The 17179-nt window shown below is 46.9% G+C and overlaps 1 long non-coding RNA gene across 1 annotated transcript in view; it reads left to right on the top strand.

Annotated features, from left to right (window-relative positions):
- The first annotated feature begins 2268 nt into the window (after positions 1–2268).
- Positions 2269–17179, top strand: part of LOC137223151 (uncharacterized) — a 96557-nt gene continuing 81646 nt past the window's right edge. The window contains exon 1 of the long non-coding RNA XR_010942735.1: positions 2269–2532. This is a non-coding gene — a long non-coding RNA (uncharacterized lncRNA). The remainder of the gene's footprint in view (positions 2533–17179) is intronic.

Genomic DNA, 17179 nt, shown 5'->3' on the forward strand with positions numbered 1-17179 from the left:
TGCTGACGGGGTGCACGCCACAGGGATGGGAACAACTTCATGGGAGGAAGTACCTTCTCTCCAAGTCTTAAATGCCAAAGTCTATTACCGTTGGCATTTTCTACTCATCGGCTTTGGTTTCTATTCCTCTCACTTTCGCACTGCCCCTTGAACACTCTAATTTGAGCAAGAGAGAAAAACTACATAGTAAAAAGAGCTCTGGACGAGGTGTCAGGAGACCTGGGTCCTGGTTGGGGCTGGTGGGTGGGGCACATCAGTTCTCCGGGGCTTGTTTGTCTGCAGTCTGAGTTGTAGGAGATGTTACCCCTTGTTAGGCAAGTCCTCCGATCTGGGTCCCATGCCTTTCCTTCTGGGAACCTTGCCTCTCCTGAATATTCAACTTTTTTTTTCTCAACTCGGTTCCTTCCGTTGCCTTGTAGACAGCCATAGGTCTTTCCCACTTAAACACAATATCCTTGCTTGTCTCACCCTGTCCAGCAACTTCCCCTTCTCTGTACATTCTTCTTTACAGGAAAACATCTTTAAGATATTGCTAGAATGTACTGCCTCCCCTCATCCACCCTTCAAGGCAGACTGGCTTCTGGCTTCCGGCAGTTTGATGGTCCCACGTGACTCTCTCTAAGTGGCCAGTGATCGTCACGCAGCTCAACCCAGTGGACAATTTCAGTCTCGTTGTACCTGATTTCTCAGCATTAATTGACACGGCTGACCATTCCCTGCTTTTCAGAAATCCCATTTCCCTTTGTCTTCCTGACACAACACTTTCTTGCTTATCTGCTTTGAAGGCTTGTTTTCTTCTCATCAGCTGTGTCCTGGAGCTCTGCCATCCCTAGGTCCTCTCTAGCTTTCCCTCTATTCTTTGTCAGTGAAGGAACGATTAGACAATTTATTTATTCATTCAATTCAATTTTATGAGCAACTATTATGTGGTAAGCACTCTCCTAGGCATGAAGAATTCAATAGTGGGAAATAATCCCAAATTTCCTGCTCTGATGGAGCTCACATTCTAGTGAGACAAGAGAGTCGGTAAATAAGCAAATAAATATGTATCAACTGTAATAAGTTCTATGAAGAAAAACAAATCGGGGTGAGGGAATAAGTGTGTGTGTGTGAGTGATGCTATAGTTTTGTTTGTATGTTTGTTTGTTTGTTTGTTTCGGTACGCGGGACTCTCACTGTTGTGGCCTCTCCCGTTGCGGAGCACAGGCTCCGGACGCGCAGGCTCAGTGGCCATGGCTCATGGGCCCAGCCGCTCCGCGGCATGTGGGATCTTCCTGGACGGGGGCATGAACCCGTGTCCCCTGTATTGGCAGGCGGACTCTCAACTACTGCGCCACCAGGGAAGCCCTGTATGTTTGTTTTTTGATGCTGATGCTGTAGTTATATAGAAGGGTCAGGGAGGGCAGACTCTTGAAAGAAATGAGGGAAGAATTTTGGTATCAGAGTAGTACTGGCTTCATAGAATGAACGAGTTAGAAGTGTTCCCTCCTCTTCTATTTTTTTTTAACTATTTTATATTGGAATATAGTTTAACAATGTTGTATTAGTTTCAGGTGTACAGAAACTTGATTCAGTTATAAATATACATGTATCTATTCCTTTTCAAATTCTTTTCCCATTTAGGTTATTACATAATATTGAGCAGAGTTCCCTGTGCTATAAGTAGGTCCTTGTTGCTTATCCATTGTATTTTATTTTATTGATATTAATTTATTCACTTGTTTATTTATCTGGCTGTGTCGGGTCTTAGTTGCGGTGCGGCTTCTCTCTAGTGTGGCACGCAGTCTCTAGAGCGCGTGGGCTTAGTTGCTCTGCGGCCTGTGGGATCTTAGTTCCCTGACCAGGGATCGAACCCGTGTCCCCTGCTTTGGAAGGTGGATTCTTAACCACTGGACCACCAAGGAAGTCCCTGTAATCCATTTTAAATATAGCAGTGTGTACGTGTGTCATTTCCAGCTTGGAACAACAAATGATACAATCATTTTACCGCCTAATTTTGCTCCCCAGCTGGTTCCAGGATATTTATAACTAGGGTTGGGCCATCTATGCTACATTTTGATTTTCTGAAAAATCTTCAGCTATTTTCCAATACGTGTCATTTTATAAAAGGTATATTTTCCAAGTATTTTTTTTCCTTTCTAGGGAAACAAAAGCATGTTTTAACAGCACACAGTCCAGATGCTTCTGATTTACTTCTACTCAATTCTCAAAAATGTTGCTTTGTAAGTGCTGTTTTATTCCTCTTCTCTTGAATAAGAATTTCTTAACATTTCCTTCCTCTTGAACACGGAGTGGTATTTTGCTAAGGGAAGGAATATCCTGATATCACCATCACTGGATTGGTTCAAAACCAGAAGTCAGGGCTTCTGAAAGGGCCTTGGAAAAACATGGGATGATTCAGAAACTCCATGCAGCTAATGGCATAGGTTAAAGATGCCGATCGCTCCAAAGACGCAGAAGAGTTTTTAATTGGCCATTCCTACACACCCCACAGCGGAGCTGTATTTTTCCCCTGCAGAGAAAAAAAAAAAGGTGAGTGGGAGAAGAGATTTCTCTTGTCAGCTCGAGCTTTAAAAAGAAGAAGGAAGTTTGGGGTGAGTGGATGTTTTTAAGCTCAAGCATATGTTAGAGGGGGAGGAAATGAGACTGAGTGAGAAGCAAAGTGCTGACGTCGAGGACCCTCCATGGCCTCCAAGTGACCCAGGAATCTCACCAGTTCCTGTAACAAATGCCACAAAATATGCCTCATGCTAGAGCAAGTTTTGTCAAGGAGGCATTGGCATTGAGTGAAGTCAGCAGAATTGAGAGTGGTGCCAACCAGGGCTCCTCTGTAAGATGAGAACTCAATTTCTCTTTTTTTAATCCATCCATCCGTCCATCACACTATCCATCCCAGAAATACTGGGGAAGGCAGGCAAGAAGGATAGAAGGAAATGGAAGTTAAATTTTATTGATTACTTGTGATGCCAGTGATGACAAATAGGCTTAATCTCAGGGCAAGGCTACTTGATTGGTAGTGGCTAGGCCTGGAATGCTGTGTTAAGAAGGATTCTGAGGTCCAGTCTGTCTTCTATAGTAGAGAATGTTGGAATAGGTTCAGAGATATCAGGTATGGGCATGATTGTAGAGAGTGTCAGCAGTCACACACATCCTCAGAACCACCACACTGTGCCACGCACTCAGCACAGGGCTGGTTAGTTGGAGGAGACAAAGCAAGGGTTAGTCTGATACCCAGCCAAGGTGGACGGGAGTGAGAAGAGCTGCTTATGGTTAGGAGGGAATGGCAGAACTTTAGAAACAAGAGCTTGGCCTGGGCAGGACGTGCAGCTCTGCCAGGAAAAGCACTGGCACCTCTAGCATATAGGGAGCTTCTCCCTGCTCTGGGCCCAGCTACATTTTACATGGTGTCCTGATCCCTTAAGTCCCTCGTGTCAGTAAGTGAAAGCTTCCCTGGGCCATCTGCTGAAACACTGGGAACTCCAAAATGATGGAGAGCAAAGCTTTGTAAGTCAGACAGTCTCACAAGCTTAACGCCGCCCCTGAGAAGCTGCTTACACCCGCAGAATCCTTCTGAGCCTCTGTTTCTCATCTGCAAAACAGAATCAAAACACCTACCTTACAGGATGGCAGTGAGGATTAAACATGAAATAAAGGGCCTGGCTTAGAGTAACACTTCCTAAATGGTTTCTGTTTTTATAAAAATGCCCTTGGTTTTAGACTTGGCTATTATCAATCAATATTTATTACTCGCTTGGTATGTACAAAAGGGAACAGAAAGATCTAAGATCTAGGGCGACCGAAAAGACACGCGCAGGACAGAGAACCTTGGGGTCTGGGAGAAGTGGCCTGTTTCTACCCGACTTCCGGAAGAGGTGGGGACTTTGGACTGGGTGAACATTTGAGGACAAATAGTAACAGATTTCCCTTTTCCCAGCTATAAATTTGGGACAGTCCTTTCTTTTCCTGTGTGGGCTTTTGTGTTCTTTGGAGAAGGGACCAGTAATTCTGAGAAGCGGACAAGAGAAGGTGCAGTAGTTGCTTACAAAACAATGACTTAAAACCCTGAGTCTTTTCCGGATTTACCTACATTAAGAAAAAAATCTTTTGCCTCATTGAGGAGAGCTCCTGGGGAGAACGCGGAGGGGGGGCTGTGTAGGGCTCGTGTGGCTCTCTGGGGAAGGCAGCCCAAGCTGAGGAAACCATGTAGGTGAGGCCTTGCCACCAGAAGGAACCAAAACATAAAGAGAAACCAACCCCATTCAGCAGACCACGGAAAAATGCTCTTTGTTGTTTGAAATTTTTCTCTCGTTTGTGGCCAGTCTAACGATTCAGTAATGACCACAGCTATGTTCGGGCCTAGGGTTTTCCTCGGAGGCCTGTGCCGCCTTCAGAGTAGGAACAGAAGCAGCTGATGAGGCTGCCCCTCCTCCCCGCTCTCTTTCCAGTTTCTGAACCATGTTTGGGACCAGCAGCGCTTGGAGCGGTCGTCCGTTCGGAGATTTTATCAGACTTCTTGTGACTCTAATTCCGGTGGGAGGAAGCAGAGAAAAACGAGCTGTTTAGGTTCATGGACAATGCACTTCTGGGCATGAAATGTGGCTCTCTCTCTCCTGCCGTTGAAGTAAGTTCGAAAGAGTCAAATAGTTTTTCCGTTTGGGTCCTCACTATGGTAAGGACAGAGAACCACGGAGAAGATTCAGGTTTCCCGGACCCTGCCAGGCGCACAGCTGGCATCTGCAGCGACCACTCTCTCGCCTCTGAATTCCCCCCAGTTAGTGTCTCCCTACTTCTTGCTTGGACCAGGGAGCAGCAAAAGGAAGGAAAAGCAGGGCGAGGGGGCCAGCTGTAGCAGTGACTGCGAAGGGCCGCTGCAGTGTGATCTCAGCGCACAGCTGCCGGGGGCCTGCAGCCAGCCAGGGTGGAGCTCCCGGAGGAGGTCCTGCTCAGCCGGGCTCAATGACCTGTTAGTGTCTATGCAGCCTCACTGTCGTCCTCATCTAGGATCAGAAGGCTTGGGCAGGGGCGGGGGTTGTTCATTCATTCACAGATCTGTTTATTTATTCATCCAACTTTTTTTTTTTTTTTTCCCGCACACTGACTCTGTGCCAGGTGCTGGGGCTATGGAAATGAAGACTGGGTTCCTACCCTCCTGGGCTCCCAGTCTTGTGGGCAAGGTAGATCAATATGCAAATCAATGGAGAAAAGTCATCTGCAGGGTAATGGGAGTGCGTAAGGGCCCAGCCCTGCCTGGAAATGTTGAGAAAGTTGATCTTGAAGGATGGGTAAAGGATGCCAAGAGGGTGGAAGGCTGTTCCAGAGGAGAGTCTGGAGCTTGCAAAAGAGCTGTGCCTGAAAACAATGGCAAGGTTGAGAGAGATTTTCAGCAGGGAGTGAAAGTTAAGGAAGGCAAAGTTAAAGGAGGAACTATTCAGTTCTCAATGTCCAGTTGAGATTCCAGTTTATCAAAAGAGTGCAATTTTTCCCTTCTCCAAACTCTGAGAAACACTTGGATCTTTGTATCACGGTTGCCCAACACTGTTTATAGACCACAGATCAGGCAGCTGACACTTGTTCTACAAGGGCAGACACGGGAAGACATTTCTTGTTGCTCTTTCCTGCATAGACCCTTGATAAAGCCTGAAGCTTTTATAAAGACTGTAGTGATTCTTACCCTTTATGGGGTCAAGGCTCCTCGGAGATTGGAAGGAGAGTGATAAACCATCTCCCCAGCAAATGCACATCATTTTCCATAACATTTCAGGAGTTCCCAGAACTATCCTCCCTCCCAAACCCTCCCATACACTCCAGGTAAGGAACTCCCCAGCTGGCCTCAGGCTGCAGGTCAGGGGACTGGAATGACCCAGTGTAGACATAGAGCTGCTTGGTGACCTGATGTGGGCGTTCGGCCTGGAGAGTCTTGAGTGTAGCTTATCTACAGACAGAGCTTTGAAAGGAAACTGAATCCTTTTGCAGCAGGGCCGATACTAGTGTGAGGCAAATGAGGGCTTTGCAGTGGGTGTAAAATGTAAGGGAGAGTGTGTGCCGCCAAACAACTCAGTAATCAAGATAAGTCATATATATATTTTATTTATTTTTATTTATTTTTGGCTGTGTTGGGTCTTCGTTGCTCCGCATGGGCTTTCTCTAGTTGTGGCAAGCGGGGGCTACTCTTCGTTGCAGTGCGCGGGCTTCTCATTGCAGTGGCTTCTCTTGTTGCGGAGCACAGGCTCTAGGCTCGTGGGCTTCAGTAGTTGTGGCTCACAGGCTCAATAGTTGTGGCTTGCGGGCTCCAGAGCGCAGGCTCAGTAGTTGGTGGCACAGCGGCTTAGTTGCTCCACGGCATGTGGGATCTCCCCGGACCAGGGCTTGAACCCATAGTCCCCTGCATTGGCAGGCGGATTCTTAACCACTGCGCCACCAGGGAAGCCCAAGATAAGTCGTATTTTAACGCACTTAAAAGAGGTCAAAATAAATGCAAAAACCCACGATGAACAAAACTTCACAATTTTCAACAAAGATGGGATGCAGTCCTGTATTTGCATGGCCCTGCCCCACTCGCCTTACCCTTATCCCAGCCCTAGGCTTTGGAGCCAAGAAATGGACTCCCTGAAAGTCCCAAACTTGTATTTGAGCAAGACTTTGAGTTTCAGTAAGTTGGTGCCCGGACACGAGTTATTTCTCGTAGCCGCCCAGGAAGGGTCTGGGCAGCATGAGCACTGCGACTCCCTCTCTGCTAAGCTTCAGCTACCCCGCCTGCCCACCTTGGCCCAAGGAATGTGTGTTGGCAGTGACCCAAGTATTCCAGCAGGTGGCACTCTTGCTCCAACCAGGTCCCCCTGAAAAGGGGCATCTTAGCCAAACGAAAGGGATTTAAACTAGTTGCTAAATTGTTGCCAGTTGTTTTTTGAAAGGCCAGAAAGAATCCTGAGCAGGGACTGGGGTAAACAGAGATGCCCTATGAAGAGGACTGGAGGAAGAGTCTAGAGACCCCGGAGCAAGGTAGAGCCTGATGACAATAGGCTGTGCTGCTCTTTAGCAGGGGAGAAAAATCAGAATCTTAAACCTTTTGTTCTCAGGTGCAATATCAACACACGTGACAGGGGAGAGAGAAGCAGGATGAATGGTTTTCTGTGAAGGTGGGCAGAGCTCCCTCACTTACCTGCAGTGTTGGCTGCAGCACTTACTAGCTGTGACCTTGGACTTTGCAAGCCTGAGATTCTTCATCCATAAATGGGGATTATTGCAGCTGCCCCGCTGGAGGGTTGTTGGAGGATTAAAGAAACATGGCCATAAGGCTGTTTGCATGGTGCCTGGCACCAAGTATGTATGCAGTGAACACAGGAGAGCTGCTGTGATGGACTTTTAGGCAAAGGCTGAGCAGCTAGGTTTTGTGACTTCCCTTGGCCTTTAAATTAATTAAGGAGATGACCTCAGAGTGACCCAGAGAAATAAGTTGATAACCAACCGTTGCTTCAGCAGACTCGACCAGAAGAACTTCCCACCTGGATCAAGTTTCACAGGTGTGATTTTTGAACCAGGAAACCAAGCTGGGTTCCCCCCCCCCCAAGAACCGTCTCTCCCTCAGGACTTGGGAAACATCTGACCACCAGGTGACTGGCCCCGCTTAAGCTGTGCATTGTTGCAGAAAGTATCCATTTACACCTAGGTGTATCAGAGCCTTCCCATGAAACCAGTCTGTCTCTCCGCAGCTGAAATCCTGAACTCAAAGGCATGCCCCCAATTAACTGTTCTCCAATAAGAATGAAATTGGCAATGGCTCTTGTTTACTGAAGCTTATTTTATGGCAGTTACGTTAATTAGCACTTGACATACACTCATTCATTTATGCCTTGAAACTGTCTGGAGAGGTAATTGAACCCATTTTATAGACGAGTAAATTTAGGTTTAGGGAAACTTAATACTGGCTCCTTCAGCCAATAATTGGTATAAACTTAGGTCTATCTGACTTCCAAAGCTATCTGTCTATCCATCCATCTATCCATTTATCTATCAATCAATGTACCTATGTATCTATCATCTATTTATTTGATATGTTAAATGCAAACTATTCTGATCTGTTAATTAAAGCAAGTTCCTTAGAGACATCTGGGGTCTAGGGAAACGTTTGTTGGCCTCAGCTGAAGCTTCTTTCTTGAACGTGTAGAGAGAGTCATGGCTGTATCTTTGCAGATACATACATAAGTAACACATACATGTGACTTTCCGAGGAGCATGTTCTTAGAGGCCCCATAACCCAAATGACGATCCACTCTTGTGTCAGCAACTCTTCTGGGGGTCCTGGGAGGGAGAGTTTTGTGCCGCATCCTCTGCGTGGGAGGACTACCAGACTGTGCCAGCTCCCACTCTGCCCTGATCTCCCTTAGCTGGCACGGGCAAAGCCAGCTGGCCAGAATGCTCTCACTTTTCAATGGGAAACTGCTGCACAAGAGAGGAAGTGTCAGAACAAGATCACTCTGACCTGGAAAAAGGAGCGGGAAAGCAAATGCTGTCTTCCCAGAGGAAAAACATGACCAGCCATCCATGAGGGGATTTGGCTTTCCAGTTCCTAACTGGAGAAGACAGCGCCCCGTCAAAGGGGGCGTGTGCTGCCAATGCTGGGGACACAGTTTCAATCCCTGGTCCAGGAAGGTCGCACATGCAGCAGAGCAACTAAGCCCGTGCGCCACAACTACTGAGCCCGCATACCGCAACTACTGAAGCCTGCATGCCTAGAGACCGTTCTCTGCAACGGGAAGCCACCGCAATGAGAAGCCTGCGCACCGCAACGAAGGGTAGCGCCTGCTCACCGCAACTAGAGAAAGCCCGAAGCAACGAAGACCCAACACAGCCAAAAATAAATAAATAAAAATTTTCAAAAGTAACAAAATAAAACAATTTTAAAAAAGGGGGTGGATGGCGTGTGGAGGCTTTTTTGTAAACACAGCTGTTGGGGTCAGTTGAAGATCCGGTGTGGATAAGTGAGAGTTTCCACATATAGCATGTTTGTTCTCCTCACAAAATGCAGGTTATTTCCTCTACGTTCGTACTGTAGCTCAACTCAAATTAATAAAATTTTCTCTATTATAGGGGGTCCATAAACAATCTACTTTATTAGATTAAGTGAGTTTTAATTAGCCAATTCGAGAACAAGTTCTTCTCCAGGACTTAAAAACTATTTTGTCAAATGATCACAAGGAGAACGTGGTTGGCTTTATTTACTTAGTAACTTAAAAAGAAAGTCACTTCCTGTTTATATCATTAGAAGTTAATTCCATCTTAAAAGTCAATGAGGTTTAGGGATTAAGAGAGTAGAAAAAATAATGTGTTTTTCTTTGGCGCACATAAATCTTTTTGTTAAAATAAAAATAAACCAAAGTAGTGTAATAAAATATGGAATCGTGACAGTTTGTTAGGAAATGGATGGACTGAAAGACGTCTTGCGTTCTTAAACAGCGGCACGTGGAGATCTAGAGAGGCCGGAGGAGGGACCAAGTCTTACTCATTTCTTCATCCTCAGGCCCTAGCATAGCCTCGACGTGTGGTCTGCACTCCACCCATGTGTCCTGATTGGAACTAAAGTCCAGCACACGGGGTCTCCTTTGTTTGATTCTCTGAAATGGAAATGGAAAGGGCTAGTCTTCTGCCTTTTTTCATTCTCTATCCACACTAGCTCCCTTCTCAGAAGGCACAGCACAGGAGCCTAGGCTCAGAGCCACCTCTAGAGGGGTCGGGGCAGGGGGAATAGAGAACACTGGTCTCATCCCCTGTCCGTATGGAAGGGGGAGAAGGATCAGACCCACAGCTCAGCTGCAGGGAAGACAATGTGGCATGGAGGCCCTTTTCTTGGGCACCTACTATAGCGAACCAGGAACTTTATTTATTATCTATTAGGAGCACACCAGGAGCTTGCTTTACTTATTATTCTCCTGACACAGTATCTAAGGAGCACTCTTTGTTTATTATTCTTCTGCTGGATCCTCACAAGAAGATTGTGAAGCCACTCAACTCTCTATTCTTAGAAGAGGAAACCAAGTCCTACAGAGTCAAGTAACTTGCACCAGGGAAGGACCTGGACTCAAATCTGAGACGTTATTATGGAAGCCCTTTACACAAGGCCGAATTTCCTCTCAGCAGTGGAGATCCAGTCAGTCAGTAGAGGAGCAGGGCTCAACTTAGAATGGTACCAGGTGTTCACATATTTGAACAAGGGCATGTCTAGGGAACAGTGGTAGATAGTGGTCGATTTGGCAGGCAACCTGCTAAAGAGCTAGGAGATGAAACTGACTTGGGATTGAACAATTAATTGCATATTTGAATTTTTTTTCCCCCCTCCAAGTCTACCCACTGAAAAGTCCTAGAGTAGGAGGGGACCAGAGAAGAGCTGTCAGGATGGAAGACATGTGTTTCTTTCTTTTGCATTTATTTTAAAAGCCTTATCTAAAGCTCCCTAGATCTGCTCACATCTCATATAGGAAGATGAGTGAGTCCCAGGCTCTTCAGTTAGAGAACGATTTCCATAGGTCAAAAGAAGGAAAGGACTCCAAGGTTCTTTTTACATCTTCAAAAACAAAAATTAATTTCTAAGTTCAACACCCATTCTCCTTTCACTGACCCTAATTAAATTTGTTTATCATCTTTCTATCTGGCTTGCATGACCCTGAAAATGGCCACGAATGCCTTGTTAAGATGCTCATTTCCTGCCCTCTCTCTGCATCCTGCAGGCTGCAAGCTCTGTTTATCCTTGTCTCTGTTATACGGGAATCAGGTGAGGAAGAACAATCTCGGTGCCCCAGGAAGGGGCTGGATAGGAGAATTCAATGGCACAGTCATGAAAATAGGGCCTGTGGTGAGGGACACAGTCCTCTCCCTCAAAGGACTCAGTATCTGGTGGGAGATGGACAGGGCACGGTTGTCTGGGGCCCCCTGGGACACCAAGTGGGTTCCTCTGCAAGGGGCCTGATTAGGGCCCACCAGAAGCTTCCTTTTGTATGCAGAAATTCTCTTGTTGAATCCAGCTCCTGGCCAACCCCTAATTCTAAGGCTTTCCCACTTGCCAGGGAGACCTCAGGTTTTTAATTGATTAAAGAGAAAGGCTTCTTTGATTCTAAAAAGGAGAGCATTTAAGTTGCCAGGTGATTTAATGCAATTATCTCTCCTTGGCCTGACAGGCTGAAACGAACAAGGCAGTGAAGGAAGTGTAGGAGCTTTTATACAAAGCAAGACAGCTGCTTTCTCACCAGCTATCAGCAGATTGGGACTGTTCACTGAGATTTATGATGCTTCCTGCAGCAGAGTTAAGTGCCTTAAAGAAAAACAAAACACTGGTTCTCTGAGTTTCCAGATAGTTTCCAATGATTTCCAATTCTCTCATTACCTGGAGAGATTCTGCTTCTGTTTTCTGTTTTTGCTTTCGATCCATTTTCAACCTTTGTTACTGAACTTCCATTCGGTTCCCTTGAGGACTGTCCCCCTATTAGTTTGCTGGGGCTGCCATAACAAAGTACTACAAACTGGGTGGCATACACAACAGAAATTTATTGTCTCAGTTTTGGAGGCTAGAAGTCCAAGATCAAAGTGTCGGCAGGGTTGGGTCCTTCTGTGAACAGTGAGGGAGGAGCTGTTTCAGGTGGTTTGCTGGCAGTCTTTGGCGTTCCTTGGTTTGTAGTTTCATCACCCTGGTCTCTGTCTTCATGTTCACATGCTGCTCTCCCTTTGTGTGTCTGTGTCCAAAGTTATGAGGGGACCAGTCCCAGTGCATTAGGGGACCCACCCTACTCTAGTCTGGCTTCATCTTAACTAATATCTTTAATGACCCGATACCCAAATAAGGCCACATTCTGAAGTACTGGGGGTTAGGACCTCAACAAACGAATTCTGGGGTGGAGGGGGGAAACGACACAATTCGTCCTCTAACCCCACCTGGAGCACTTCGACATTGCTAGCGGAAACCAGAGGCATGGACATCTACCTGCTTGCCTTTGGTACAAGGACACTTGGCTCTGGGACAACACTGGAATCAACTGGGAAGCTTTTGGAAAAAAATGACAAAACAGGGTGCCCAGCAGGATTGCCCCTAGCATGTGCAGAGCCTGGGCCAATATTGTCTGGTTGGATCCCTGTCTACGAAACAAGTTGATTACAAAATGTATTACAAAATTCCATGGGCCCATATAAGTTATAGTGATTTATTGAAGAAAAATTAGAATAATGGGTAAAGAATAGAAGGTTCTTTGTAGGGTCCAGACACTCTTGTCTTCCTGTCCTTTATCCTCCAATGCACCCTTCTGCTTAATTTCCCATCCCCCCACTGTAAGGAGGAAGCAACTTTGTTATTCCAGTGCTAGGGCTTCTCAGAGTCTGGTTTGTATTGAAACAAAATAGATCTTCTCCCTTCAGCTTTCCCCCAGCATCATTAAATTAAGGCTTGTTACATGGTGACTGGTGAGCTGCCTCATCATGTGCTGTGGGTGAAGATGGGCTCCCCAGGACCCTCTCAAAGGCCGTACTGTGCCTCCCCCTTGACAATGAACACGAAACGCCAAGTGTTCCCTAGCATGAAAGAAAATGGGAATGTTCAATTTGCTGTTTGAAATGTTCTAGCACAAATGTAGAATTATCTTCCTCTGTGTTCTGAAATCTCCATGCAGTAATCATTGCCTTCCTAGCCTGTGATCTCTTTCCCCGGGCACCACACCCCTACCACATACACTACAGCCCAGAGGGTGGTGGCCTGAGCAAGGGTGAGGAGAACAGTTCCATTCCTGCAAAAACCAGGATGGTTCATCAGGCACCAGGCCAAACTTACTTGTACAAGGGTGTTTGGAAAATACTGTAACTGGGGTCAAACCCAGCCAACGACTAATTATGAGAGTGAAAAATCGCTTGTACATTCAGAGACAGAGCTCTGGTCTCCAACCTTCTTTTAAAGGCTTTCTAGTTCTCAAGCTGGTACAAACTACCTTTCTCTCCCTCAGGGGGTCAATGTAGATCTTCCCCCTTTCATGGACGATCAAGTTTACTTGACAATGTATGTTTGGGAAGTTAAATAATCTTGCTAGAAATTGAAAACCTTATTTTAATGTTGAAACGTGGGACATAAACCATAATGCATAATTTGTGCAGCTTAAAATTTTTTTTAAAAAGTCTAAGAAATTTCTTGCTGCTTGAAACTAATATGATGCTGTATGTCAATTATTTCTCAATAATAAATTGAGAACTTCCATTCACTCTAATCTTCTGTATGAGTTATTTGTTAGGAAAGTTTGAGACCCATTGAAACTAGTGGTTTCAACCTGTTTCTCCATGATTTAAATGACTTTGAATATCCCCTGCTAGGGATGTTCTTCCCGGTTACCTGATGAACTCCTATTTGCACCTCAAAACCCACTTCAGATCTCCCCACCCTCACCCCCTCTCCACACACCTTTCTTTCCCTACCAGTTACAGGTTATCACCACGTTCTCTGAAGTGTGCCTAGCACATAACTCTACCTTTACACTTATTCCATGTTAGTGTAATTTATTTGTTTATGCATCTCTTTCATCTATCAGACTGGACACTCTTTGAGGGCAGGACTTATTTTTATTCATTCTTCCCAATGCTTAGCACTGGGCCTGACATAGAGCAGATCTCAGTAAGTCTGTTGGTTAAAAGCAATGTTTTCTTCACTTCTTAAAAAAAAAAATAACTGAAAAATCCCAAATGTTCCAAGTTGCTGCTGAAATCCAAAATGAGATTGTTAGTGTTTTTTTCTGAGTCAGCTGTGTGACTCTGAGTGTGTCCAGAAAACACAGGAGTTGCCCTGGCAGGGGGCTCAGGGAGTGGTTGTCACTAGATCCCGGCCACTTATGGGGAGGGAGAGAGGAGGGCATGGAAGGAGGGATAATCCAGCAGCTGGCCCAGTGGTGGGGCCTCCTGTCTCCTCCCTCCTCCACCCCCTCCCGGGTCTCTCCCAACAGCTCTGTACTTACAGCCACTCGGACAAGCCCCGGCATTGTTTGCCTCTAGGGTAGGGTCAGAGGCCTTATAGGAATGGCATGATTCTACTTCCTTAAATAGCAACTTGGGAATGAAATGAGTAACCATGTCTTTAATTAGCCATACCCCAGAGGCCCAGAGGGGGCTGGTAAATGGTGGGCTCCCAGCCAAGATCAGCAATATGCAGCTGGTTCTCGCTCAGTCCAGGGAGACTTAGTGGGATGTTTTATTTACCTCTCTCCCCCGAGCTGCCCTGTCAGTTCCTGCTCCATTCTGCCATCATTTCAGCCTGATGGGCTGCTCGGGGTTGACAGAAGGAAAGAAGGGAAGAAAAAAGCTAAACTTTTCTGAGCATCTCTTATGCACCGGCTCTGTGCCAGACACTGGGAACAGCAAAGTGAAAGATGGGAGAAGCCCAAGGATGTGACCCAATGAAAGCATAACTCATGTGGTCCAGTCCCAGAGCAGCATCAGAGAGACTGGGTTCCAGCCACCAAAAGATACTTCAGAGTAACTTAAGTCCATTACTTGTACTTTCAAACTTGGTAACTAGAATCCTCATGGACACCCAGAGCTCCCCTCAATACAACCTCTTCCCTTTTCTAATCCACTTCCTCACACCCTGAGCCTGCCCTGGCACTCTTTCTTTAAAAGACTCCTGAAAACTGTCCTGATCTATACAATTTTTCCTTTTCTGTCTTAGAGAAAACGTCTTCCTAGCCCTAGTCCACACACCTCTCATCTCTTCTCAACACCTCTTTCCTCTGTCTCTTCAGTTTTCTCTCCCAGCTTTGTTTCTACATCACAGAAAAGAAGAATCCTGGAAGGGAGATCACTATGCCCAGAGAGAGAGAGAGAAAGAGAGAGGTGGTAACCCAGTGGGAAGAGCCTTTTTAGCTGAGAAGGAGAGAGAAGCCAGGCTGCAAATACTTAGAGGCTAGTAATTCCTCTCCTGTCACTCAGACTTGCAAACACGGAAGCCTGAAATGCAGCACATCCAAGGCAAAGGGGAAGGGATGACAGAGTCTACCCTGTGCGGAGGGATTGCTTCCCACAGACGAAAGGCCTGAGGTGAGTTTTGAAGGAAGCCTAGGAGTTCACCAAGAGGCCAAGGAGAAAGGGATTTCCACTCAGAGGGAGCAACGTCCCCTTGTGTAAGACAAGAGAAGCTTGAGTCCCTGGGTGGACTGTGTCAGGCCCCTACTCTATTTTCTAGCTCCTGACCTCCAGGCTTTTCAGAAGGGTCAGTGATTGCAGATGAGAGACAAGATCCCTTCCTTTCAGTCATTTATCCTGAAATCCAGGGTCCAACCAAGACATCAATGAAGGATGCTAACGAGCTGGCAGGGCAAGACAGGGAGACCATCCATCCGTCCCTTCTTGCCCGGGCAAGAGAATGCAAATGCAGCCACTGAGCTGTGGCTGGAAGGTCAACTGACTCCCTCCTGAGGAAGTAGAGAAGGCGCTGGGCTGGGCCGGGCAGGGCTGGCTTTGCCCAGACCAACTCTGGTACTCTTAGTAAGGAGGTGGAAAGCCCGGCTCTAAACAAGGCTTTCTCCGAAAACCCTTTCAGCTCACTCTTCGTTCCGTCCCCCCAGGCCTTGAGCGGTTTATTCGTAAATGGCCATTCAGCCTGGGGTCAGTGTCATCATTCCTCCACTCCCTCTACCTCTTAGCTCACACACCTATCTGTGCTCCTGAGGGTTTAAATAGCACGTTGTACCGGAATTGTTTGGAGCTGGGATGTATAGGAATGGTGTGTTGGTGCTACCGCAGCACCAAGAATTCTGTAAAGCGATCTCGGGAGACAGCAGGGTCCCTGGTCCAGGAGCATCCCCTGGGAACTTGGTAGAAATGCAAATTCTTGGGCCCCATTCCAGACCTGGGGAACAAGTGGATGGTGCTGTAGGACACAGCATCTTGTGTTTCAGGCCTGTTCCATTGACCTAGAGAGCTGCTTAAGGTTGTGGTATTAGCCAGTGCTGAGCAGAACTGAACCCCCAGGTTGGTGGAGGTTCCAAAGTGGGGAAAACACTGTCGGCCTAAGAGCCTCTTATCTAAATGGACACAAAAGCACAGTGCGTCCTTTGCCGGGAGCGGGGTCAGCTTGACAAAATGCCGGAAGTGTTGCAACAGAGGCAGAATTCTGACTTATCGGCAGGCAAATGAGCCTGAGCTCTCCCAGTGTGGGAAGGACTGGGGACCTCAACCAGGATGTAAATAGGACTCTGCTCGGGGGAGAGTGCCGCCGGGGACCCCCCTCCTTCCTCACTCTTCTCAGAAGCTGTCCCTGCCTCATTCTTCTCCAGCCGAGCAGGAGGAAATACACCGTAAGGGAAGTTAGAGACAATTAAATTCACTCTAAGGGACTTTCTGAGGGCAAAGCCTGGAACAGACTTTCAGGGCAGGTTGCACAATCTTCCTTGGGCATCTTTCTTAGGGGCTGTGGAGTGTAGCAGTTAAAGCTGGAGCATGAACTGGGCTCCATCCTGGCTTCTTCCAGGATTCAGCTCTGTGATCTTGGGAAAATTACTTAACCTCTCAGTGCCGTCATTATCTTTTTTTTTTTTTTGCGGTACGCGGGCCTCTCACTGCTGTGGCCTCTCCCGTTGCGGAGCACAGGCTCCGGGCGCGCAGGCTAAGCGGCCATGGCTCACGGGCCCAGCCGCTCCACAGCATGTGGGATCTTCCCGGACCGGGGCACGAACCCGTGTCCCCTGCATCGGCAGGCAGGCGGACTCCCAACCACTGCGCCACCAGGGAAGCCCCGCCGTCATTATCTTGATCATAAATTGGGAGCCATGATGGAAAGATGCTTACAGATATTTGGGAGGATTAAATTAGATAATGTATCCTAAGGAAGCACTTGCCCAGTATCTGGCCTGTAAGGGTCCACCAGATATCAGCTCTTAGCAATGGTCAATGCCTAACATGGTGCAGGCACTCAAGGCGTTGCTGGATGTGGATGACCCTACCCACACGCCCTGTCTGGAGCAGCCGGAAGGCCACCAGAAATATATTCCACTGCTATTTCAGAGTCCCTTACATTCCGAACAATTCAATGACCAGGGAGTGGTCCTGCTACCCGAGACTTGATGAAACTCTAAGCAGGCCTTTTTCACGGTGGTTTCCTATTTCTGGAATGTCTTCTCTCTCTGGTCTGTTGTCATCCAATAGGCTGTTAATGGGGCATCAGAGTGAC

Source organism: Pseudorca crassidens, chromosome 4 (genome assembly GCF_039906515.1).
Source record: "Pseudorca crassidens isolate mPseCra1 chromosome 4, mPseCra1.hap1, whole genome shotgun sequence".
In the NCBI taxonomy this organism is placed as follows: domain Eukaryota; kingdom Metazoa; phylum Chordata; class Mammalia; order Artiodactyla; family Delphinidae; genus Pseudorca; species Pseudorca crassidens.